Raw genomic sequence first — 26,702 nt, 5'->3', positions numbered from 1 at the left:
TTCATGCAAAATCTTAAGGTCCTAGGTCAACTACAAGGCAGCAAAAGCAGCCAAAAACTGAATTTTCAAAAACTAAAACTTGAATTTCTGTGCCTCTTTCTTGGTGACTGCAACAACTTAGAAGCTTCTACTTTGTACAGAGTGGTGCGACCGCAAACTTCAGCACGCGGCGTTAGTTGCCAGACGATAAATGAAAATGTTTCTGAGAGTAATGCGTCCAATGTGAAGATTTTCAGTTACGTCGATACGAAAACAATGTAAAAAACGTTATGTTTTCTGCGGTTTTTACTACGAATTACCACTTCTCGCTTTTTCTCGTGTAATGTGGCTGCCAGAGTTCGGTTCATGCAAAATCTTAAGGTCCTAGGTCAACTACAAGGCAGCAAAAGCAGCAAAAAACTGAATTTTCAAAAACTAAAACTTGAATTTCTGTGCCTCTTTCTTGGTGACTGCAACAACTTAGAAGCTTCTACATCGTACAGAATGGTGCGACCGCTAACGTCATCACGCGGCATTAGTTGCCAGACGATATATGTAAACGTTTCTGAGAGTAATGCGTCCAATGTGAAGATTTTCAGTTACGTCGATACGAAAACAATGTAGAAAACTTTATGTTTTCTGCGGTTTTTACTACGAATTACCACGTCTCGCTTTTTCTTGTGTAATGTGGCTGCCAGAGTTCAGTTCATGCAAAATCTTATGGTCCTATGTCAACTACAAGGCAGCAAAAGCAGCCAAAAACTGAATTTTCAAAAACTAAAACTTGAATTTCTGTGCCTCTTTCTTTTGACTGCAACAACTTAGAAGCTTCTACTTCGTATAGAGTGGTGCGACCGCAAACGTCATCACGCGCCATTAGTTGCCAGACGATAAATGTAAACGTTTCTGAGAGTAATGCGTCCAATGTGAAGATTTTCAGTTACGTCGAAACGAAAACATTGTAGAAAACGTTATGTTTTCTGCGGTTTTTACTACGAATTACCACTTCTCGCTTTTTCTCGTGTAATGTGACTGCCAGAGTTCGGTTCATGCAAAAACTTCAGGTCCTAGGTCAACTACAAGGCAGCAAAAGCAGCCAAAAACTGAATTTTCAAAAACTAAAACTTGAATTTCTGTGCCTCTTTCTTGGTGACTGCAACAACTTAGAAGCTTCTACTTCGTACAGAGTGGTGCGACCGCAAACGTCATCACGCTGCATTAGTTGCCAGACGATAAATGTAAACGTTTCTGAGAGTAATGCGTCCAATGTGAAGATTTTCAGTTACGTCGATAGGAAAACAATGTAGAAAACGTTATGTTTTCTGCGGTTTTTACTACGAATTACCACTTCTCGCTTTTTCTCGTGTAATGTGGCTGCCAGAGTTCGGTTCATGCAAAATCTTAAGGTCCTAGGTCAACTACAAGGCAGCAAAAGCAGCCAAAAACTGAATTTTCAAAAACTAAAACTTGAACTTCTGTGTCTCTTTCTTGGTGACTGAAACAACTTAGAAGCTTCTACTTCGTACAGAGTGGTGCGACCGCAAACGTCATCACGCGGCATTAGTTGCCAGACGATAAATGTAAACGTTTCTGAGAGTAATGCGTCCAATGTGAAGATTTTCAGTTACGTCGATACGAAAACAATGTAGAAAACGTTATGTTTTCTGCGGTTTTTACTACGAATTACCACTTCTCGCTTTTTCTCGTGTAATGTGGCTGCCAGAGTTCGGTTCATGCAAAATCTTAAGGTCCTAGGTCAACTACAAGGCAGCAAAAGCAGCCAAAAACTGAATTTTCAAAAACTAAAACTTGAATTTCTGTGCCTCTTTCTTGGTGACTGCAACAACTTAGAAGCTTCTACTTTGAACAGAGTGGTGCGACCGCAAACTTCAGCACGCGGCATTAGTTGCCAGACGATAAATGTAAATGTTTCTGAGAGTAATGCGTCCAATGTGAAGATTTTCAGTTACGTCGATACGAAAACAATGTAGAAAACGTTATGTTTTCTGCGGTTTTTACTACGAATTACCACTTCTCGCTTTTTCTCGTGTAATGTGGCTGCCAGAGTTCGGTTCATGCAAAATCTTAAGGTCCTAGGTCAATTACAAGGCAGCAAAAGCAGCAAAAAACTGAATTTTCAAAAACTAAAACTTGAATTTCTTTGCCTCTTTCTTGGTGACTGCAACAACTTAGAAGCTTCTACTTCGTACAGAATGGTGCGACCGCTAACGTCATCACGCGGCATTAGTTGCCAGACGATAAATGTAAACGTTTCTGAGAGTAATGCGTCCAATGTGAAGATTTTCAGTTACGTCGATACGAAAACAATGTAGAAAACGTTATGTTTTCTGCGGTTTTTACTACGAATTACCACTTCTCGCTTTTTCTCGTGTAATGTGACTGCCAGAGTTTGGTTCATGCAAAAACTTCAGGTCCTAGGTCAACTACAAGGCAGCAAAAGCAGCCAAAAACTGAATTTTCAAAAACTAAAACTTGAATTTCTGTGCCTCTTTCTTGGTGACTGCAACAACTTAGAAGCTTCTACTTCGTACAGAGTGGTGCGACCGCAAACGTCATCACGCTGCATTAGTTGCCAGACGATAAATGTAAACGTTTCTGAGAGTAATGCGTCCAATGTGAAGATTTTCAGTTACGTCGATAGGAAAACAATGTAGAAAACGTTATGTTTTCTGCGGTTTTTACTACGAATTACCACTTCTCGCTTTTTCTCGTGTAATGTGGCTGCCAGAGTTCGGTTCATGCAAAATCTTAAGGTCCTAGGTCAACTACAAGGCAGCAAAAGCAGCCAAAAACTGAATTTTCAAAAACTAAAACTTGAATTTCTGTGCCTCTTTCTTGGTGACTGCAACAACTTAGAAGCTTCTACTTCGTACAGAGTGGTGCGACCGCAAACCTCAGCACGCGGCATTAGTTGCCAGACAATAAATGTAAACGTTTCTGAGAGTAATGCGTCCAATGTGACGATTTTCAGTTACGTCGATACGAAAACAATGTAGAAGACGTTATGTTTTCTGCGGTTTTTACTATGAATTACCACTTCTCGCTTTTTCTCGTGTAATGTGGCTGCCAGAGTTCGGTTCATGCAAAATCTTAAGGTCCTAGGTCAACTACAAGGCAGCAAAAGCAGCCAAAAACTGAATTTTCAAAAACTAAAACTTGAATTTCTGTGCCTCTTTCTTGGTGACTGCAACAACTTAGAAGCTTCTACTTTGTACAGAGTGGTTTGACCGCAAACTTCAGCACGCGGCATTAGTTGCCAGACGATAAATGAAAATGTTTCTGAGAGTAATGCGTCCAATGTGAAGATTTTCAGTTACGTCGATACGAAAACAATGTAGAAAACGTTATGTTTTCTGCGGTTTTTACTACGAATTACCACTTCTCGCTTTTTCTCGTGTAATGTGGCTGCCAGAGTTCGGTTCATGCAAAAACTTCAGGTCCTAGGTCAACTACAAGGCAGCAAAAGCAGCCAAAAACTGAATTTTCAAAAACTAAAACTTGAATTTCTGTGCCTCTTTCTTGGTGACTGCAACAACTTAGAAGCTTCTACTTCGTACAGAGTGGTGCGACCGCAAAAGTCATCACGCTGCATTAGTTGCCAGACGATAAATGTAAACGTTTCTGAGAGTAATGCGTCCAATGTGAAGATTTTCAGTTACGTCGATAGGAAAACAATGTAGAAAACGTTATGTTTTCTGCGGTTTTTACTACGAATTACCACTTCTCGCTTTTTCTCGTGTAATGTGGCTGCCAGAGTTCGGTTCATGCAAAATCTTAAGGTCCTAGGTCAACTACAAGGCAGCAAAAGCAGCCAAAAACTGAATTTTCAAAAACTAAAACTTGAACTTCTGTTCCTCTTTTTTGGTGACTGCAACAACTTAGAAGCTTCTACTTCTTACAGAGTGGTGCGACCGCAAACGTCATCACGCGGCATTAGTTGCCAGACGATAAATGTAAACGTTTCTGAGAGTAATGCGTCCAATGTGAAGATTTTCAGTTACGTCGATACGAAAACAATGTAGAAAACGTTATGTTTTCTGCGGTTTTTACTACGAATTACCACATCTCGCTTTTTCTCGTGTAATGTGGCTGCCAGAGTTCGGTTCATGCAAAATCTTAAGGTCCTAGGTCAACTACAAGGCAGCAAAAGCAGCCAAAAACTGAATTTTCAAAAACTAAAACTTGAACTTCTGTGTCTCTTTCTTGGTGACTGAAACAACTTAGAAGCTTCTACTTCGTACAGAGTGGTGCGACCGCAAACGTCATCACGCGGCATTAGTTGCCAGACGATAAATGTAAACGTTTCTGAGAGTAATGCGTCCAATGTGAAGATTTTCAGTTACGTCGATACGAAAACAATGTAGAAGACGTTATGTTTTCTGCGGTTTTTACTACGAATTACAACTTCTCCCTTTTTCTCGTGTAATGTGGCTGCCAGAGTTCGGTTCATGCAAAATCTTAAGGTCCTAGGTCAACTACAAGGCAGCAAAAGCAGCCAAAAACTGAATTTTCAAAAACTAAAACTTGAATTTCTGTGAATCTTTCCTGGTGACTGCAACAACTTAGAAGCTTCTACTTCTTACAGAGTGGTGCGACCGCAAACGTCATCACGCGGCATTAGTTGCCAGACTATAAATGTAAAGGTTTCCGAGAGAAATGCATCCATTGTGAAGATTTTCAGTTACGTCATTTCGAAAACAATGTTGAAAACGTTATGTTTTCTGCGGTTTTTACTACGAATTACCACTTCTCGCTTTTTCTCGTGTAATGCGGCTGCCAGAGTTCGATTCATGCAAAATCTTAAGGTCCTAGGTCAACTACAAGGCAGCAAAAGCAGCCAAAAACTGAATTTTCAAAAACAAAAACTTGAATTTCTGTGCCTCTTTCTTGGTGACTGCAACAACTTAGAAGCTTCTACTTCGTACAGAGTGCTGCGACCGCAAACGTCATCACGAGGCATTAGTTGCCAGACGATAAATGTAAACGTTTCTGAGAGTAATGCGTCTAATGTGATGATTTTCAGTTACGTCGATACGAAAACAATGTAGAAAACGTTATGTTTTCTGCAGTTTTTACTACGAATTACCACTTCTCGCTTTTTCTCGTGTAATGTGGCTGCCAGAGTTCGGTTCATGCAAAATCTTAAGGTCCTAGGTCAACTTCAAGGCAGCAAAAGCAGCCAAAAACTGAATTTTCAAAAACAAAAACTTGAATTTCTGTGCCTCTTTCTTGGTGACTGCAACAACTTAGAAGCTTCTACTTCGTACAGAGTGGTGCGACCGCAAACGTCATCACGCGGCATTAGTTGCCAGACGATAAATGTAAACGTTTCTGAGAGTAATGCGTCCAATGTGAAGATTTTCAGTTACGTCGATACGAAAACAATGTAGAAAACGTTATGTTTTCTGCGGTTTTTACTACGAATTACCACTTCTCGCTTTTTCTCGTGTAATGTGGCAGCCAGAGTTCGGTTCATGCAAAATCTTAAGGTCCTAGGTCAACTACAAGGCAGCAAAAGCAGCCAAAAACTGAATTTTCAAAAACTAAAACTTGAATTTCTGTGCCTCTTTCTTGGTGACTGCAACAACTTAGAAGCTTCCACTTCGTACAGAGTGGTGCGACCGCAAACCTCAGCACGCGGCTTTAGTTGCCAGACGATAAATGTAAACTTTTCTGAGAGTAATGCGTATAATGTGAAGATTTTCAGTTACGTCGATACGAAAACAATGTAGAAAACGTTATGTTTTCTGCGATTTTTACTACGAATTACCACTTCTCGCTTTTTCTCGTGTAATGTGGCTGCCAGAGTTCGGTTCATGCAAAATCCTAAGGTCCTAGGTCTACTACAAGGCAGCAAAAGCCGCCAAAAACTGAATTTTCAAAAACAAAAACTTGAATTTCTGTGCCTCTTTCTTGGTGACTGCAACAACTTAGAAGATTCTACTTCGTACAGAGTGGTGCGACCGCAAACCTCAGCACGCTGCATTAGTTGCCAGACAATAAATGTAAACGTTTCCGAGAGTGATGCATCCATTGTGAAGATTTTCAGTTACGTCATTTCGAAAACAATGTTGAAAACGTTATGTTTTCTGCGGTTTTTACTACGAATTACCACGTCTCGCTTTTTCTCGTGTAATGTGGCTGCCAGAGTTCGGTTCATGCAAAATCTTAAGGTCCTAGGTCAACTACAAGGCAGCAAAAGCAGCCAAAAACTGAATTTTCAAAAACAAAAACTTGAATTTCTGTGCCTCTTTCTTGGTGACTGCAACAACTTAGAAGCTTCTACTTCGTACAGAGTGGTGCGACCGCAAACGTCATCACGCGGCATTAGTTGCCAGACGATAAATGTAATCGTTTCTGAGAGTAATGCGTCCAATGTGAAGATTTTTAGTTACGTCGATACGAAAACAATGTAGAAAACGTTATGTTTTCTGCGGTTTTTACTACGAATTACCACTTCTCGCTTTTTCTCGTGTAATGTGGCTGCCAGAGTTCGTTTCATGCAAAATCTTAAGGTCCTAGGTCAACTACAAGGCAGCAAAAGCAGCCAAAAACTGAATTTTCAAAAACTAAAACTAGAATTTCTGTGCCTCTTTCTTGGTGACTGCAACAACTTAGAAGCTTCTACTTCGTACAGAGTGGTGCGACCGCAAACCTCAGCACGCGGCATTAGTTGCCAGACAATAAATGTAAACGTTTCCGAGTGAAATGCAGCCATTGTGAAGATTTTCAGTTACGTCACTTCGAAAACAAATGTTGAAAACGTTTTGTTTTCTGCGGTTTTTACTACGAATTACCACTTCTCGCTTTTTCTCGTGTAATGTGGCTGCCAGAGTTCGGTTCATGCAAAATCTTAAGGTCCTAGGTCAACTACAAGGCAGCAAAAGCAGCCAAAAACTGAATTTTCAAAAACAAAAACTTGAATTTCTGTGCCTCTTTCTTGCTGACTGCAACAACTTAGAAGCTTCTACTTCGTACAGAGTGGTGCGACCGCAAACGTCATCACGCGGCATTAGTTGCCAGACGATAAATGTAAACGTTTCTGAGAGTAATGCGTCCATTGTGAAGATTTTCAGTTACGTCATTTGGAAAACAATGTAGAAAGCGTTATGTTTTCTGCGGTTTTTACTACGAATTACCACTTCTCGCTTTTTCTCGTGTAATGTGGCTGCCTGAGTTCGGTTCATGCAAAATCTTACGGTCCTTGGTCAACTTCAAGGCAGCAAAAGCAGCCAAAAACTGAATTTTCAAAAACAAAAACTTGAATTTCTGTGCCTCTTTCTTGGTGACTGCAACAACTTAGAAGCATCTACTTCGTACAGAGTGGTGCGACCGCAAACGTCATCACGCGGCATTAGTTGCCAGACGATAAATGTAAACGTTTCTGAGAGTAATGCGTCCAATGTGAAGATTTTCAGTTACGTCGATACGAAAACAATGTAGAAAACGTTATGTTTTCTGCGATTTTTACTACGAATTACCACTTCTCGCTTTTTCTCGTGTAATGTGGCTGCCAGAGTTCGGTTCATGCAAAATCCTAAGGTCCTAGGTCTACTACAAGGCAGCAAAAGCAGCCAAAAACTGAATTTTCAAAAACAAAAACTTGAATTTCTGTGCCTCTTTCTTGGTGACTGCAACAACTTAGAAGCTTCTACTTCGTACAGAGTGGTGCGACCGCAAACCTCAGCACGCTGCATTAGTTGCCAGACAATAAATGTAAACGTTTCCGAGAGTGATGCATCCATTGTGAAGATTTTCAGTTACGTCATTTCGAAAACAATGTTGAAAACGTTATGTTTTCTGCGGTTTTTACTACGAATTACCACGTCTCGCTTTTTCTCGTGTAATGTGGCTGCCAGAGTTCGGTTCATGCAAAATCTTAAGGTCCTAGGTCAACTACAAGGCAGCAAAAGCAGCCAAAAACTGAATTTTCAAAAACAAAAACTTGAATTTCTGTGCCTCTTTCTTGGTGACTGCAACAACTTAGAAGCTTCTACTTCGTACAGAGTGGTGCGACCGCAAACGTCATCACGCGGCATTAGTTGCCAGACGATAAATGTAATCGTTTCTGAGAGTAATGCGTCCAATGTGAAGATTTTTAGTTACGTCGATACGAAAACAATGTAGAAAACGTTATGTTTTCTGCGGTTTTTACTACGAATTACCACTTCTCGCTTTTTCTCGTGTAATGTGGCTGCCAGAGTTCGTTTCATGCAAAATCTTAAGGTCCTAGGTCAACTACAAGGCAGCAAAAGCAGCCAAAAACTGAATTTTCAAAAACTAAAACTAGAATTTCTGTGCCTCTTTCTTGGTGACTGCAACAACTTAGAAGCTTCTACTTCGTACAGAGTGGTGCGACCGCAAACCTCAGCACGCGGCATTAGTTGCCAGACAATAAATGTAATCGTTTCCGAGAGAAATGCAGCCATTGTGAAGATTTTCAGTTACGTCACTTCGAAAACAAATGTTGAAAACGTTTTGTTTTCTGCGGTTTTTACTACGAATTACCACTTCTCGCTTTTTCTCGTGTAATGTGGCTGCCAGAGTTCGGTTCATGCAAAATCTTAAGGTCCTAGGTCAACTACAAGGCAGCAAAAGCAGCCAAAAACTGAATTTTCAAAAACAAAAACTTGAATTTCTGTGCCTCTTTCTTGCTGACTGCAACAACTTAGAAGCTTCTACTTCGTACAGAGTGGTGCGACCGCAAACGTCATCACGCGGCATTAGTTGCCAGACGATAAATGTAAACGTTTCTGAGAGTAATGCGTCCATTGTGAAGATTTTCAGTTACGTCATTTGGAAAACAATGTAGAAAGCGTTATGTTTTCTGCGGTTTTTACTACGAATTACCACTTCTCGCTTTTTCTCGTGTAATGTGGCTGCCTGAGTTCCGTTCATGCAAAATCTTACGGTCCTTGGTCAAGTACAAGGCAGCATAAGCAGCCAAAAACTGAATTTTCAAAAACTAAAACTTGAATTTCTGTGCCACTTATTTGCTGACTGCAACAACTTAGAAGCTTCTACTTTGTACATAGGGGTGCGACCGCAAACGTTATCACGCTGCATTCGTTGCCAGACGATAAATGTAAACGTTTCTGAGAGTAATGCGTCCAATGTGAAGATTTTCAGTTACGTCGATACGAAAACAATGTAGAAAACGTTATGTTTTCTGCGGTTTTTACTACGAATTACCACTTCTCGCTTTTTCTCGTGTAATGTGGCTGCCAGACTTCGGTTCATGCAAAATCTTAAGGTCCTATGTCAACTACAAGGCAGCAAAAGCAGCCAAAAACTGTATTTTCAAAAACTAAAACTTGAATTTCTGTGCCTCTTTCTTGGTGACTGCAACAACTTAGAAGCTTCTACTTCGTACAGAGTGGTGCGACCGCAAACCTCAGCACGCGGCATTAGTTGCCAGACAATAAATGTAAACGTTTCCGTGAGAAATGCATCCATTGTGAAAATTTTCAGTTACGTCATTTCGAAATCAATGTAGAGAACGTTATGTTTTCTTCGGTTTTTACTACGAATTACCACTTCTCGCTTTTTCTCGTGTAATGTGGCTGCCAGAGTTCGGTTCATGCAAAATCTTAAGGTCCTAGGTCAACTACAAGGCAGCAAAAGCAGCCAAAAACTGAATTTTCAAAAACTAAAACTTGAATTTCTGTGCCTCTTTCTTGGTGACTGCAACAACTTAGAAGCTTCTACTTCGTACAGAGTGGTGCGACCGCAAACGTTATCACGCGGCATTAGTTGCCAGACGATAAATGTAAACGTTTCTGAGAGTAATGCGTCCATTGTGAAGATTTTCAGTTACGTCATTTCGAAAACAATGTAGAACACGTTATGTTTTCTGCGGTTTTTACTACGAATTACCACTTCTCGCTTTTTCCCGTGTAATGTGGCTGCCAGAGTTCGGTTCATGCAAAATCTTAAGGTCCTAGGTCAACTACAAGGCAGCAAAAGCAGCCAAAAACTGAATTTTCAAAAACTAAAACTTGAATTTCTGTGCCTCTTTCTTGGTGACTGCAACAACTTAGAAGCTTCTACTTCGTACAGAGTGGTGCGACCGCAAACCTCAGCACGCGGCATTAGTTGCCAGACAATAAATGTAAACGTTTCCGAGAGAAATGCATCCATTGTGAAGATTTTCAGTTACGTCATTTCGAAAACAATGTAGAGAATGTTATGTCTTCTGCGGTTTTTACTACGAATTACCACTTCTCACTTTTTCTCGTGTAATGTGGCTGCCAGAGTTCGGTTCATGCAAAATCTTAAGGTCCTAGGTCAACTACAAGGCAGCAAAAGCAGCCAACAACTGAATTTTCAAAAACTAAAACTTGAATTTCTGTGCCTCTTTCTTGGTGACTGCAACAACTTAGAAGCTTCTAATTCGTACAGAGTGGTGCGACCGCAAACGTCATCACGCGGCATTAGTTGCCAGACGTTAAATGTAAACGTTTCTGAGAGTAATGCGTCCATTGTGAAGATTTTCAGTTACGTCATTTCGAAAGCAATGTAGAAAACGTTATGTTTTCTGCGGTTTTTACTACGAATTACCACTTCTCGCTTTTTCTCGTGTAATGGGGCTGCCGGAGTTCGGTTCATGCAAAATCTTAAGGTCCTAGGTCAATTACAAGGCAGCAAAAGCAGCCAAAAACTGAATTTTCAAAAACTAAAACTTGAATATCTGTGCCTCTTTCTTGGTGACTGCAACAACTTAGAAGCATCTACTTCGTACAGAGTGGTGCGACCGCAAACCTCAGCACGCGGCATTAGTTGCCAGACAATAAATGTAAACGTTTCCGAGAGAAATGCAGCCATTGTGAAGATTTTCAGTTACGTCATTTCGAAAACAAATGTTGAAAACGTTATGTTTTCTGCGGTTTTTACTACGAATTACCACTTCTCGCTTTTTCTCGTGTAATGTGGCTGCCAGAGTTCGGTTCATGCAAAATCTTAAGGTCCTGGGTCAACTACAAGGCAGCAAAAGCAGCCAAAAACTGAATTTTCAAATACAAAAACTTGAATTTCTGTGCCTCTTTCTTGGTGACTGCAACAACTTACAAGCTTCTACTTCGTACAGAGTGGTGCGACCGCAAACGTCATCACGCGGCATTAGTTGCCAGACGATAAATGTAAACGTTTCTGAGAGTAATGCGTCCATTGTGAAGATTTTCAGTTACGTCATTTCGAAAACAATGTAGAAAACGTTATGTTTTCTGCGGTTTTTACTACGAATTACCACTTCTCGCTTTTTCTCGTGTAATGTGGCTGCCAGAGTTCGTTTCATGCAAAATCTTAAGGTCCTAGGTCAACTACAAGGCAGCAAAAGCAGCCAAAAACTGAATTTTCAAAAACTAAAACTAGAATTTCTGTGCCTCTTTCTTGGTGACTGCAACAACTTAGAAGCTTCTACTTCGTACAGAGTGGTGCGACCGCAAACCTCAGCACGCGGCATTAGTTGCCAGACAATAAATGTAAACGTTTCCGAGAGAAATGCAGCCATTGTGAAGATTTTCAGTTACGTCACTTCGAAAACAAATGTTGAAAACGTTTTGTTTTCTGCGGTTTTTACTACGAATTACCACTTCTCGCTTTTTCTCGTGTAATGTGGCTGCCAGAGTTCGGTTCATGCAAAATCTTAAGGTCCTAGGTCAACTACAAGGCAGCAAAAGCAGCCAAAAACTGAATTTTCAAAAACAAAAACTTGAATTTCTGTGCCTCTTTCTTGCTGACTGCAACAACTTAGAAGCTTCTACTTCGTACAGAGTGGTGCGACCGCAAACGTCATCACGCGGCATTAGTTGCCAGACGATAAATGTAAACGTTTCTGAGAGTAATGCGTCCATTGTGAAGATTTTCAGTTACGTCATTTGGAAAACAATGTAGAAAGCGTTATGTTTTCTGCGGTTTTTACTACGAATTACCACTTCTCGCTTTTTCTCGTGTAATGTGGCTGCCTGAGTTCCGTTCATGCAAAATCTTACGGTCCTTGGTCAACTACAAGGCAGCATAAGCAGCCAAAAACTGAATTTTCAAAAACTAAAACTTGAATTTCTGTGCCTCTTATTTGCTGACTGCAACAACTTAGAAGCTTCTACTTTGTACAGAGTGGTGCGACCGCAAACGTTATCACGCTGCATTAGTTGCCAGACGATAAATGTAAACGTTTCTGAGAGTAATGCGTCCAATGTGAAGATTTTCAGTTACGTCGATACGAAAACAATGTAGAAAACGTTATGTTTTCTGCGGTTTTTACTACGAATTACCACTTCTCGCTTTTTCTCGTGTAATGTGGCTGCCAGAGTTCGGTTCATGCAAAATCTTAAGGTCCTAGGTCAACTACAAGGCAGCAAAAGCAGCCAAAAACTGAATTTTCAAAAACTAAAACTTGAATTTCTGTGCCTCTTTCTTGGTGACTGCAACAACTTAGAAGCTTCTACTTCGTACAGAGTGCTGCGACCGCAAACGTTATCACGCGGCATTAGTTGCCAGACGATAAATGTAAACGTTTCTGAGAGTAATGCGTCCATTGTGAAGATTTTCAGTTACGTCATTTCGAAAACAATGTAGAACACGTTATGTTTTCTGCGGTTTTTACTACGAATTACCACTTCTCGCTTTTTCCCGTGTAATGTGGCTGCCAGAGTTCGGTTCATGCAAAATCTTAAGGTCCTAGGTCAACTACAAGGCAGCAAAAGCAGCCAAAAACTGAATTTTCAAAAACTAAAACTTGAATTTCTGTGCCTCTTTCTTGGTGACTGCAACAACTTAGAAGCTTCTACTTCGTACAGAGTGGTGCGACCGCAAACCTCAGCACGCGGCATTAGTTGCCAGACAATAAATGTAAACGTTTCCGAGAGAAATGCATCCATTGTGAAGATTTTCAGTTACGTCATTTCGAAAACAATGTAGAGAATGTTATGTCTTCTGCGGTTTTTACTACGAATTACCACTTCTCACTTTTTCTCGTGTAATGTGGCTGCCAGAGTTCGGTTCATGCAAAATCTTAAGGTCCTAGGTCAACTACAAGGCGGCAAAAGCAAACAAAAACTGAATTTTCAAAAACAAAATCTTGAATTTCTGTGCCTCTTTCTTGGTGACTGCAACAACTTAGAAGCTTCTACTTCGTACAGAGTGGTGCGACCGCAAACGTCATCACGCGGCATTAGTTGCCAGACGATAAATGTAAACGTTTCTGAGAGTAATGCGTCCATTGTGAAGATTTTCAGTTACGTCATTTCGATAACAATGTAGAAAACGTTATGTTTTCTGCGGTTTTTACTACGAATTACCACTTCTCGCTTTTTCTCGTGTAATGTGGCTGCCAGAGTTCGGTTCATGAAAATCTTAAGGTCCTAGGTCAACTACAAGGCAGCAAAAGCAGATAAAAACTGAATTTTCAAAAACAAAAACTTGAATTTCTGTGCCTCTTTCTTGGTGACTGCAACAACTTAGAAGCTTCTACTTCGTACAGAGTGGTGCGACCGCAAACCTCAGCACGCGGCGTTAGTTGCCAGACAATAAATGTAAACGTTTCCGAGAGAAATGCGTCCATTGTGAAAATTTTTAGTTCCGTCATTTCGAAAACAAATGTTGAAAACGTTATGTTTTCTGCGGTTTTTACTACGAATTACCACTTCTCGCTTTTTCTCGTGTAATGTGGCTACCAGAGTTCGGTTCATGCAAAATCTTAAGGTCCTAGGTCAACTACAAGGCAGCAAAAGCAGCCAAAAACTGAATTTTCAAAAACAAAAACTTGAATTTCTGTGCCTCTTTCTTGGTGACTGCAACAACTTAGAATCTTCTACTTCGTACAGAGTGGTGCGACCGCAAACCTCAGCACGCGGCATTAGTTGCCAGACTATAAATGTAAACGTTTCCGAGAGAAATGCATCCATTGTGAAGATTTTCAGTTACGTCATTTCGAAAACAATGTTGAAAACGTTATGTTTTCTGCGGTTTTTACTACGAATTACCACTTCTCGCTTTTTCTCGTGTAATGTGGCTGCCAGAGTTCGGGTCATGCAAAATCTTAAGGTCCTAGGTCAACTACAAGGCAGCAAAAGCAGCCAAAAACTGATTTTCAAAAACAAAAACTTGAATTTCTGTGCGTCTTTCTTTGTGACTGCAACAACTTAGAAGCTTCTACTTCGTACAGAGTGGTGCGACCGCAAACGTCATCACGCTGCATTAGTTGCCAGACGATAAATGTAAACGTTTCTGTGAGTAATGCGTCCAATGTGAAGATTTTCAGTTACGTCGATACGAAAACAATGTAGAAAACGTTATGTTTTCTGCGGTTTTTACTACGAATTACCACTTCTCGCTTTTTCTCGTGTAATGTGGTTGCCAGAGTTCGGTTCATGGAAAATCTTAAGGTCCTAGGTCAACTACAAGGCAGCAAAAGCAGCCAAAAACTGAATTTTCAAAAACTAAAACTTGAATTTCTGTGCCTCTTTCTTCGTGACTGCAACAACTTAGAAGCTTCTACTTCGTACAGAGTGGTGCGACCGCAAACGTCATCACGCTGCATTAGTTGCCAGACGATAAATGTAAACGTTTCTGAGAGTAATGCGTCCAATGTGAAGATTTTCAGTTACGTCGATACGAAAACAATGTAGAAAACGTTATGTTTTCTGCGGTTTTTACAACGAATTACCACTTCTCGCTTTTTCTCGTGTAATGTGGCTGCCAGAGTTCGGTTCATGCAAAATCTTAAGGTCCTAGGTCAACTACAAGGCAGCAAAAGCAGCCAAAAACTGAATTTTCAAAAACTAAAACTTGAATTTCTGTGCCTCTTTCTTGGTGACTGCAACAACTTAGAAGCTTCTACTTCGTACAGAGTGGTGCGACCGCAAACGTCATCACGCGGCATTAGTTGCCAGACGATAAATGTAAACGTTTCAGTGAGTAATGCGTCCAATGTGAAGATTTTCAGTTACGTCGATAAAAAAACAATGTAGAAAACGTTATGTTTACTGCGGTTTTTACTACGAATTACCACTTCTCGCTTTTTCTCGTGTAATGTGGCTGCGAGAGTTCGGTTCATGCAAAATCTTAAGGTCCTAGGTCAACTACAAGGCAGCAAAAGCAGCCAAAAACTGAATTTTCAAAAACTAAAACTTGAATTTCTGTGCCTCTTTCTTGGTGACTGCAACAACTTAGAAGCTTCTACTTCGTACAGAGTGGTGCGACCGCAAACGTCATCACGCTGCATTAGTTGCCAGACGATAAATGTAAACGTTTCTGAGAGTAATGCGTCTAATGTGAAGATTTTCAGTTACGTCGATACGAAAACAATGTAAAAACGTTATGTTTTCTGCGGTTTTTACTACGAATTACCACTTCTCGCTTTTTCTCGTGTAATGTGGCTGCCAGAGTTCGGTTCATGCAAAATCTTAAGGTCCTAGGTCAACTACAAGGCAGCAAAAGCAGCTAAAAACTGAATTTTCAAAAACTAAAACTTGAATTTCTGTGCCTCTTTCTTGGTGACTGCAACAACTTAGAAGCTTCTACTTCGTACAGAGTGGTGTGACCGCAAACGTAATCACGCTGCATTAGTTGCCAGACAATAAATGTAAACGTTTCTGAGAGTAATGCGTCCAATGTGAAGATTTTCAGTTACGTCGATACGAAAACAATGTAGAAAACGTTATGTTTTCTGCGGTTTTACTACGAATTACCACTTCTCGCTTTTTCTCGTGTAATGTGGCTGCCAGAGTTCGGTTCATGCAAAATCTTAAGGTCCTAGGTCAACTACAAGGCAGCAAAAGCAGCCAAAAACTGAATTTTCAAAAACTAAAACTTGAATTTCTGTGCCTCTTTCTTGGTGACTGCAACAACTTAGAAGCTTCTACTTCGTACAGAGTGGTGCGACCGCAAACGTCATCACGCTGCATTATTTGCCAGAGAATAAATGTAAACGTTTCTGAGAGTAATGCGTTCAATGTGAAGATTTTCAGTTACGTCGATACGAAAACAATGTAGAAAACGTTACGTTTTCTGAGGTTTTTACTACGAATTACCACTTCTCGCTTTTTCTCGTGTAATGTGGGTGCCAGAGTTCGGTTCATGCAAAATCTTAAGGTCCTAGGTCAACTACAAGGCAGCAAAAGCAGCCAAAAACTGAATTTTCAAAAACTGAAACCTGAATTTCTGTGCCTCTTTCTTGGTGACTGCAACAACTTAGAAGCTTCTACTTCGTACAGAGTGGTACGACCGCTAACGTCATCACGCTGCATTAGTTGCCAGACGATAAATGTAAACGTTTCTGAGAGTGATGCGTCCAATGTGAAGATTTTTAGTTACGTCGATACGAAAACAATGTAGAAAACGTTATGTTTTCTGCGGTTTTTACTACGAATTACCACTTCTCGCTTTTTCTCGTGTAATGTGGCTGCCAGAGTTCGGTTCATGCAAAATCTTAAGGTCCTAGGTCATTTACAAGGCAGCAAAAGCAGCCAAAAACTGAATTTTCAAAAACTAAAACTTGAATTTCTGTGCCTCTTTCTTGGTGACTGCAACAACTTAGAAGCTTCTACTTCGTACAGAGTGGTGCGACCGCAAACGTCATCACGCTGCATTAGTTGCCAGACGATAAATGTAAACGTTTCTGAGAGTAATGCGTCCAATGTGAAGATTTTCAGTTACGTCGATACGAAAACAATGTAGAAAACGTTATGTTTTCTGCGGTTTTTACAACGAATTACCACTTCTCGCTTTTTATCGTGTAATGTGGCTGCCAGAGTTCGGTTCATGCAAAATCTTAAGGTCCTAGGTCAACTACAAGGCAGCAAAAGCAGCCAAAAACTGAATTTTCAAAAACAAAAACTTGAATTTCTGTGCCTCTTTCTTGGTGACTGCAACAACTTAGAAGCTTCTACTTCGTACAGAGTGGTGCGACCGCAAACGTCATCACGCTGCATTAGTTGCCAGACGATAAATGTAAATGTTTCAGTGAGTAATGCGTCCAATGTGAAGATTTTCAGTTACGTCGATAAAAAAACAATGTAGAAAACGTTATGTTTTCTGCGGTTTTTACTACGAATTACCACTTCTCGCTTTTCCTCGTGTAATGTGGCTGCGAGAGTTCGGTTCATGCAAAATCTTAAGGTCCTAGGTCAACTACAAGGCAGCAAAAGCAGCCAAAAACTGAATTTTCAAAAACTAAAACTTGAATTTCTGTGCCTCTTTCTTGGTGACTGCAACAACTTAAAAGCTTCTACTACGTACAGAGTGGTGCGACCGCAATCGTCATCACGCTGCATTAGTTGCCAGACAATAAATGTAAACGTTTCTGAGAGTAATGCGTCCAATGTGAAGATTTTCAGTTACGTCGATACGAAAACAATGTAGAAAACGTTATGTTTTCTGCGGTTTTACTACGAATTACCACTTCTCGCTTTTTCTCGTGTAATGTGGCTGCCAGAGTTCGGTTCATGCAAAATCTTAAGGTCCTAGGTCAACTACAAGGCAGCAAAAGCAGCCAAAAACTGAATTTTCAAAAACTAAAACTTGAATTTCTGTGCCTCTTTCTTGGTGACTGCAACAACTTAGAAGCTTCTACTTCGTACAGAGTGGTGCGACCGCAAACGTCATCACGCTGCATTATTTGCCAGAGAATAAATGTAAACGTTTCTGAGAGTAATGCGTTCAATGTGAAGATTTTCAGTTACGTCGATACGGAAACAATGTAGAAAACGTTATGTTTTCTGAGGTTTTTACTACGAATTACCACTTCTCGCTTTTTCTCGTGTAATGTGGGTGCCAGAGTTCGGTTCATGCAAAATCTTAAGGTCCTAGGTAAACTACAAGGCAGCAAAAGCAGCCAAAAACTGAATTTTCAAAAACTAAAACCTGAATTTCTGTGCCTCTTTCTTGGTGACTGCAACAACTTAGAAGCTTCTACTTCGTACAGAGTGGTGCGACCGCAAACGTCATCACGCGGCATTAGTTGCCAGACGATAAATGTAAACGTTTCTGAGAGTAATGCGTCCAATGTGAAGATTTTCAGTTACGTCGATACGAAAACAATGTAGAAAACGTTATGTTTTCTGCGGTTTTTACTACGAATTACCACTTCTCGCTTTTTCTCGTGTAATGTGGCAGCCAGAGTTCGGTTCATGCCAAATCTTAAGGTCCTAGGTCAACTACAAGGCAGCAAAAGCAGCCAAAAACTGAATTTTCAAAAACAAAAACTTGAATTTCTGTGCCTCTTTCTTGGTGACTGCAACAACTTAGAAGCTTCCACTTCGTACAGAGTGGTGCGACCGCAAACCTCAGCACGCGGCTTTAGTTGCCAGACGATAAATGTAAACGTTTCTGAGAGTGATGCGTCCAATGTGAAGATTTTTAGTTACGTCGATACGAAAACAATGTAGAAAACGTTATGTTTTCTGCGGTTTTTACTACGAATTACCACTTCTCGCTTTTTCTCGTGTAATGAGGCTGCCAGAGTTCGGTTCATGCAAAATCTTAAGGTCCTAGGTCAACTACAAGGCAGCAAAAGCAGCCAAAAACTGAATTTTCAAAAACTAAAACTTGAATTTCTGTGCCTCTTTCTTGGTGACTGCAACAACTTAGAAGCTTCTACTTCGTACAGAGTGGTGCGACCGCAAACGTCATCACGCTGCATTAGTTGCCAGACGATAAATGTAAACGTTTCTGAGAGTAATGCGTCAAATGTGAAGATTTTCAGTTACGTCGATACGAAAACAATGTAGTAAACGTTATGTTTTCTGCGGTTATTAGTACGAATTACCACTTCTCGCTTTTTCTCGTGTATTGTGGCTGCCAGAGTTCGGTTCATGCAAAATCTTAAGGTCCTAGGTCAACTACAAGGCAGCAAAATCAGCCAAAAACTGAATTTTCAAAAACTAAAACTTGAATTTCTGTGCCTCTTTCTTGGTGACTGCAACAACTTAGAAGTTTCTACTTCGTACAGAGTGGTGTGACCGCAAACGTAATCACGCTGCAATAGTTGCCAGACAATAAATGTAAACGTTTCTGAGAGTAATGCGTCCAATGTGAAGATTTTCAGTTACGTCGATACGAAAACAATGTAGAAAACGTTATGTTTTCTGCGGTTTTTACTACAAATTACCACTTCTCGCTTTTTCTCGTGTAATGTGGCTGCCAGAGTTCGGTTCATGCAAAATCTTAAGGTCCTAGGTCAACTACAAGACAGCAAAAGCAGCCAAAAACTGAATTTTCAAAAACTAAACTTGAATTTCTGTGCCTCTTTCTTGGTGACTGCAACAACTTAGAAGCTTCTACTTCGTACAGAGTGGTGCGACCGCAAACGTCATCACGCTGCATTAGTTGCCAGACAATAAATGTAAACGTTTCTGAGAGTAATGCGTCCAATGTGAAGATTTTCAGTTACGTCGATACGAAAACAATGTAGAAAACGTTATGTTTTCTGCGGTTTTTACTACGAATTACCACTTCTCGCTTTTTCTCGTGTAATGTGCCTGCCAGAGTTCGGTTCATGCAAAATCTTAAGGTCCTAGGTCAACTACAAGGCAGCAAAAGCAGCCAAAAACTGAATTTTCAAAAACTAAAACTTGAATTTCTGTGCCTCTTTCTTGGTGACAGCAACAACTTAGAAGCTTCCACTTCGTACAGAGTGGTGCGACCGCAAACGTCATCACGCTGCATTAGTTGCCAGAGAATAAATGTAAACGTTTCTGAGAGTAATGCGTCCAATGTGAAGATTTTCAGTTACGTCGATACGGAAACAATGTAGAAAACGTTATGTTTTCTGAGATTTTTATTACGAATTACCACTTCTCGCTTTTTCTCGTGTAATGTGGCTGCCAGAGTTCGGTTCATGCAAAATCTTAAGGTCCTAGGTCAACTACAAGGCAGCAAAAGCAGTCAAAAACTGAATTTTCAAAAACTAAAACTTGAATTTCTGTGCCTCTTTCTTGGTGACTGCAACAACTTATAAGCTTCTACTTTGTACAGAGTGGTGCGACCGCAAACCTCATCACGCTGCATTAGTTGCCAGACAATAAATGTAAACGTTTCTGAGAGTAAAGCGTCCAATGTGAAGATTTTCAGTTACGTCGATACGAAAACAATGTAGAAAACGTTATGTTTTCTGCGGTTTTACTACGAATTACCACTTCTCGCTTTTTCTCGTGTAATGTGGCTGCCAGAGTTCGGTTCATGCAAAATCTTAAGGTCCTAGGTCAACTACAAGGCAGCAAAAGCAGCCAAAAACTGAATTTTCAAAAACTAAAACTTGAATTTCTGTGCCTCTTTCTTGGTGACTGCAACAACTTAGAAGCTTCTACTTCGTACAGAGTGGTGCGACCGCAAACGTCATCACGCTGCATTATTTGCCAGAGAATAAATGTAAACGTTTCTGAGAGTAATGAGTTCAATGTGAAGATTTTCAGTTACGTCGATACGGAAACAATGTAGAAAACGTTATGTTTTCTGAGGTTTTTACTACGAATTACCACTTCTCGCTTTTTCTCGTGTAATGTGGGTGCCAGAGTTCGGTTCATGCAAAATCTTAAGGTCCTAGGTCAACTACAAGGCAGCAAAAGCAGCCAAAATCTGAATTTTCAAAAACTAAAACCTGAATTTCTGTGCCTCTTTCTTGGTGACTGCAACAACTTAGAAGCTTCTACTTCGTACAGAGTGGTGCGACCGCAAACGTCATCACGCGGCATTAGTTGCCAGACGATAAATGTAAACGTTTCTGAGAGTAATGCGTCCAATGTGAAGATTTTCAGTTACGTCGATACGAAAACAATGTAGAAAACGTTATGTTTTCTGCGGTTTTTACTACGAATTACTACTTCTCGCTTTTTCTCGTGTATTGTGGCAGCCAGAGTTCGGTTCATGCCAAATCTTAAGGTCCTAGGTCAACTACAAGGCAGCAAAAGCAGCCAAAAACTGAATTTTCAAAAACAAAAACTTGAATTTCTGTGCCTCTTTCTTGGTGACTGCAACAACTTAGAAGTTTCCACTTCGTACAGAGTGGTGCGACCGCAAACCTCAGCACGCGGCTTTAGTTGCCAGACGATAAATGTAAACGTTTCTGAGAGTGATGCGTCCAATGTGAAGATTTTTAGTTACGTCGATACGAAAACAATGTAGAAAACGTTATGTTTTCTGCGGTTTTTACTACGAATTACCACTTCTCGCTTTTTCTCGTGTAATGTGGCTGCCAGAGTTCGGTTCATGCAAAATCTTAAGGTCCTAGGTCAACTACAAGGCAGCAAAAGCAGCCAAAAACTGAATTTTCAAAAACTAAAACTTGAATTTCTGTGCCTGTTTCTTGGTGACTGCAACAACTTAGAAGCTTCTACTTCGTACAGAGTGGTGCGACCGCAAACGTCATCACGCTGCATTAGTTGCCAGACGATAAATGTAAACGTTTCTGAGAGTAATGCGTCAAATGTGAAGATTTTCAGTTACGTCGATACGAAAACAATGTAGTAAACGTTATGTTTTCTGCGGTTATTAGTACGAATTACCACTTCTCGCTTTTTCTCGTGTATTGTGGCTGCCAGAGTTCGGTTCATGCAAAATCGTAAGGTCCTAGGTCAACTACAAGGCAGCAAAATCAGCCAAAAACTGAATTTTCAAAAACTAAAACTTGAATTTCTGTGCCTCTTTCTTGGTGACTGCAACAACTTAGAAGCTTCTACTTCGTACAGAGTGGTGTGACCGCAAACGTAATCACGCTGCAATAGTTGCCAGACAATAAATGTAAACGTTTCTGAGAGTAATGCGTCCAATGTGAAGATTTTCAGTTACGTCGATACGAAAACAATGTAGAAAACGTTATGTTTTCTGCGGTTTTTACTACAAATTACCACTTCTCGCTTTTTCTCGTGTAATATGGCTGCCAGAGTTCGGTTCATGCAAAATCTTAAGGTCCTAGGTCAACTACAAGACAGCAAAAGCAGCCAAAAACTGAATTTTCAAAAACTAAAACTTGAATTTCTGTGCCTCTTTCTTGGTGACTGCAACAACTTAGAAGCTTCTACTTCGTACAGAGTGGTGCGACCGCAAACGTCATCACGCTGCATTAGTTGCCAGACAATAAATGTAAACGTTTCTGAGAGTAATGCGTCCAATGTGAAGATTTTCAGTTACGTCGATACGAAAACAATGTAGAAAACGTTATGTTTTCTGCGGTTTTTACTACGAATTACCACTTCTCGCTTTTTCTCGTGTAATGTGCCTGCCAGAGTTCGGTTCATGCAAAATCTTAAGGTCCTAGGTCAACTACAAGGCAGCAAAAGCAGCCAAAAACTGAATTTTCAAAAACTAAATCTTGAATTTCTGTGCCTCTTTCTTGGTGACAGCAACAACTTAGAAGCTTCCACTTCGTACAGAGTGGTGCGACCGCAAACGTCATCACGCTGCATTAGTTGCCAGAGAATAAATGTAAACGTTTCTGAGAGTAATGCGTCCAATGTGAAGATTTTCAGTTACGTCGATACGGAAACAATGTAGAAAACGTTATGTTTTCTGAGGTTTTTACTACGAATTACCACTTCTCGCTTTTTCTCGTGTAATGTGGCTGCCAGAGTTCGGTTCATGCAAAATCTTAAGGTCCTAGGTCAACTACAAGGCAGCAAAAGCAGTCAAAAACTGAATTTTCAAAAAGTAAAACTTGAATTTCTGTGCCTCTTTCTTGGTGACTGCAACAACTTATAAGCTTCTACTTTGTACAGAGTGGTGCGACCGCAAACGTCATCACGCTGCATTAGTTGCCAGACAATAAATGTAAAAGTTTCTGAGAGTAAAGCGTCCAATGTGAAGATTTTCAGTTACGTCATTTAGAAAACAAATGTAGAAGACGTTATGTTTTCTGCGGTTTTTACTACGAATTACCACTTCTCGCTTTTTCTCGTGTAATGTGGCTGCCAGAGTTCGGTTCATGCAAAATCTTAAGGTCCTAGGTCAACTACAAGGCAGCAAAAGCAGCCAAAAACTGAATTTTCAAAAACTAAAACTTGAATTTCTGTGCCTCTTTCTTGGTGACTGCAACAACTTAGAAGCTTCTACTTCGTACTGAGTGGTGCGACCGCAAACGTCATCACGCTGCATTAGTTGCCAGACGATAAATGTAAACGTTTCTGAGAGTAATGCGTCCAATGTGAAGATTTTCAGTTACGCCGATACGAAAACAAATGTACAAAACGTTATGTTTTCTGCGGTTTTTACTACGAATTACCACTTCTCGCTTTTTCTCGTGTAATGTGGCTGCCAGAGTTCGGTTCATGCAAAATCTTAAGGTCCTAGGTCAACTACAAGGCAGCAAAAGCAGCCAAAAACTGAATTTTCAAAAACTAAAACTTGAATTTCTGTGCCTCTTTCTTGGTGACTGCAACAACTTAGAAGCTTCTACTTCGTACAGAGTGGTGCGACCGCAAACATCATCACGCTGCATTAGTTGCCAGACGATAAATGTAAACGTTTCTGAGAGTAATGCGTCCAATGTGAAGATTTTCAGTTACGTCGATACGAAAACAGTGTAGAAAACGTTATGTTTTCTGCGGTTTTTACTACGAATTACCACTTCTCGCTTTTTCTCGTGTAATGTGCCTGCCAGAGTTCGGTTCATGCAAAATCTTAAGGTCCTAGGTCAACTACAAGGCAGCAAAATCAGCCAAAAACTGAATTTTCAAAAACTAAATCTTGAATTTCTGTGCCTCTTTCTTGGTGACAGCAACAACTTAGAAGCTTCCACTTCGTACAGAGTGGTGCGACCGCAAACGTCATCACGCTGCATTAGTTGCCAGAGAATAAATGTAAACGTTTCTGAGAGTAATGCGTCCAATGTGAAGATTTTCAGTTACGTCGATACGGAAACAATGTAGAAAACGTTATGTTTTCTGAGGTTTTTACTACGAATTACCACTTCTCGCTTTTTCTCGTGTAATGTGGCTGCCAGAGTTCGGTTCATGCAAAATCTTAAGGTCCTAGGTCAACTACAAGGCAGCAAAAGCAGCCAAAAACTGAATTTTCAAAAACTAAAACTTGAATTTCTGTGCCTCTTTCTTGGTGACTGCAACAACTTAGAAGCTTCTACTTCGTACAGAGTGGTGCGACCGCAAACGTCATCACGCTGCATTAGTTGCCAGACGATAAATGTAAACGTTTCTGAGAGTAATGCGTCCAATGTGAAGATTTTCATATACGCCGATACGAAAACAAATGTACAAAACGTTATGTTTTCTGCGGTTTTTACTACGAATTACCACTTCTCGCTTTTTCTCGTGTAATGTGGCTGCCAGAGTTCGGTTCATGCAAAATCTTAAGGTCCTAGGTCAACTACAAGGCAGCAAAAGCAGCCAAAAACTGAATTTTCAAAAACTAAAACTTGAATTTCTGTGCCTCTTTCTTGGTGACTGCAACAACTTAGAAGCTTCTACTTCGTACAGAGTGGTGCGACCGCAAACATCATCACGCTGCATTAGTTGCCAGACGATAAATGTAAACGTTTCTGAGAGTAATGCGTCCAATGTGAAGATTTTCAGTTACGTCGATACGAAAACAGTGTAGAAAACGTTATGTTTTCTGCGGTTTTTACTACGAATTACCACTTCTCGCTTTTTCTCGTGTAATGTGGCTGCCAGAGTTCGGTTCATGCAAAATCTTAAGGTCCTAGGTCAACTACAAGGCAGCAAAAGCAACCAAAAACTGAATTTTCAAAAACTAAAACTTGAATTTCTGTGCCTCCTTCTTGGTGACTGCAACAACATAGAAGCTTGTACTTCGTACAGAGTGGTGCGACCGCAAACGTCATCACGCTGCGTTAGTTGCCAGACAATAAATGTAAACGTTTCTGAGAGTAATGCGTCCAATGTGAAGATTTTCAGTTACGTCGATACGAAAACCATGTAGAAAACGTTATGTTTTCTGCGGTTTTTACTACGAATTACAACTTCTCGCTTTTTCTCGTGTAATGTGGCTGCCAGAGTTCGGTTCATGCAAAATTTTAAGGTCCTAGGTCAAATACAGGGCAGCAAAAGCAGCCAAAAACTGAATTTTCAAAAACTAATACTTGAATTTCTGTGCCTCTTTCTTGGTGACTGCAACAACTTAGAAGCTTCTACTTCGTACAGAGTGGTGCGACCGCAAACGTCATCACGCTGCATTAGTTGCCAGACAATAAATGTAAACGTTTCTGAGAGTAATGCGTGAAATGTGAAGATTTTCAGTTACGTCGATACGAAAACAATGTAGAAACGTTATGTTTTCTGCGGTTTTTATTACGAATTACCACTTCTCGCTTTTTCTCGTGTAATGTGGCTGCCAGAGTTCGGTTCATGCAAAATCATAAGGTCCTAGGTCAACTACAAGGCAGCAAAAGCAGCCAAAAACTGAATTTTCAAAAACAAAAACTTGAAATTCTGTGCCTCTTTCTTGGTGACTGCAACAACTTAGAAGCTTCTACTTCGTACACAGTGGTGTGACCGCAAACGTCATCACGCTGCATTAGTTGCCAGACAATAAATGTAAACGTTTCTGAGAGTAATGCGTCCAATGTGAAGATTTTCAGTTACGTCGATACGAAAACAATGTAGAAAACGTTATGTTTTCTGCGGTTTTTATTACGAATTACCACTTCTCGCTTTTTCTCGTGTAATGTGGCTGCCAGAGTTCGGTTCATGCAAAATCTTAAGGTCCTAGGTCAACTACAAGGCAGCAAAAGCAGCCAAAAACTGAATTTTCAAAAACTAAAACTTGAATTTCTGTGCCTCTTTCTTGGTGACTGCAACAACTTAGAAGCTTCTACTTCGTACTGAGTGGTGCGACCGCAAACGTCATCACGCTGCATTAGTTGCCAGACGATAAATGTAAACGTTTCTGAGAGTAATGCGTCCAATGTGAAGATTTTCAGTTACGCCGATACGAAAACAAATGTACAAAACGTTATGTTTTCTGCGGTTTTTACTACGAATTACCACTTCTCGCTTTTTCTCGTGTAATGTGGCTGCCAGAGTTCGGTTCATGCAAAATCTTAAGGTCCTAGGTCAACTACAAGGCAGCAAAAGCAGCCAAAAACTGAATTTTCAAAAACTAAAACTTGAATTTCTGTGCCTCTTTCTTGGTGACTGCAACAACTTAGAAGCTTCTACTTCGTACAGAGTGGTGCGACCGCAAACATCATCACGCTGCATTAGTTGCCAGACGATAAATGTAAACGTTTCTGAGAGTAATGCGTCCAATGTGAAGATTTTCAGTTACGTCGATACGAAAACAGTGTAGAAAACGTTATGTTTTCTGCGGTTTTTACTACGAATTACCACTTCTCGCTTTTTCTCGTGTAATGTGCCTGCCAGAGTTCGGTTCATGCAAAATCTTAAGGTCCTAGGTCAACTACAAGGCAGCAAAATCAGCCAAAAACTGAATTTTCAAAAACTAAATCTTGAATTTCTGTGCCTCTTTCTTGGTGACAGCAACAACTTAGAAGCTTCCACTTCGTACAGAGTGGTGCGACCGCAAACGTCATCACGCTGCATTAGTTGCCAGAGAATAAATGTAAACGTTTCTGAGAGTAATGCGTCCAATGTGAAGATTTTCAGTTACGTCGATACGGAAACAATGTAGAAAACGTTATGTTTTCTGAGGTTTTTACTACGAATTACCACTTCTCGCTTTTTCTCGTGTAATGTGGCTGCCAGAGTTCGGTTCATGCAAAATCTTAAGGTCCTAGG

This window comes from Schistocerca serialis, chromosome 12, assembly GCF_023864345.2.
Source record: "Schistocerca serialis cubense isolate TAMUIC-IGC-003099 chromosome 12, iqSchSeri2.2, whole genome shotgun sequence".
In the NCBI taxonomy this organism is placed as follows: domain Eukaryota; kingdom Metazoa; phylum Arthropoda; class Insecta; order Orthoptera; family Acrididae; genus Schistocerca; species Schistocerca serialis.
This window is presented reverse-complemented; position numbering follows the sequence as displayed.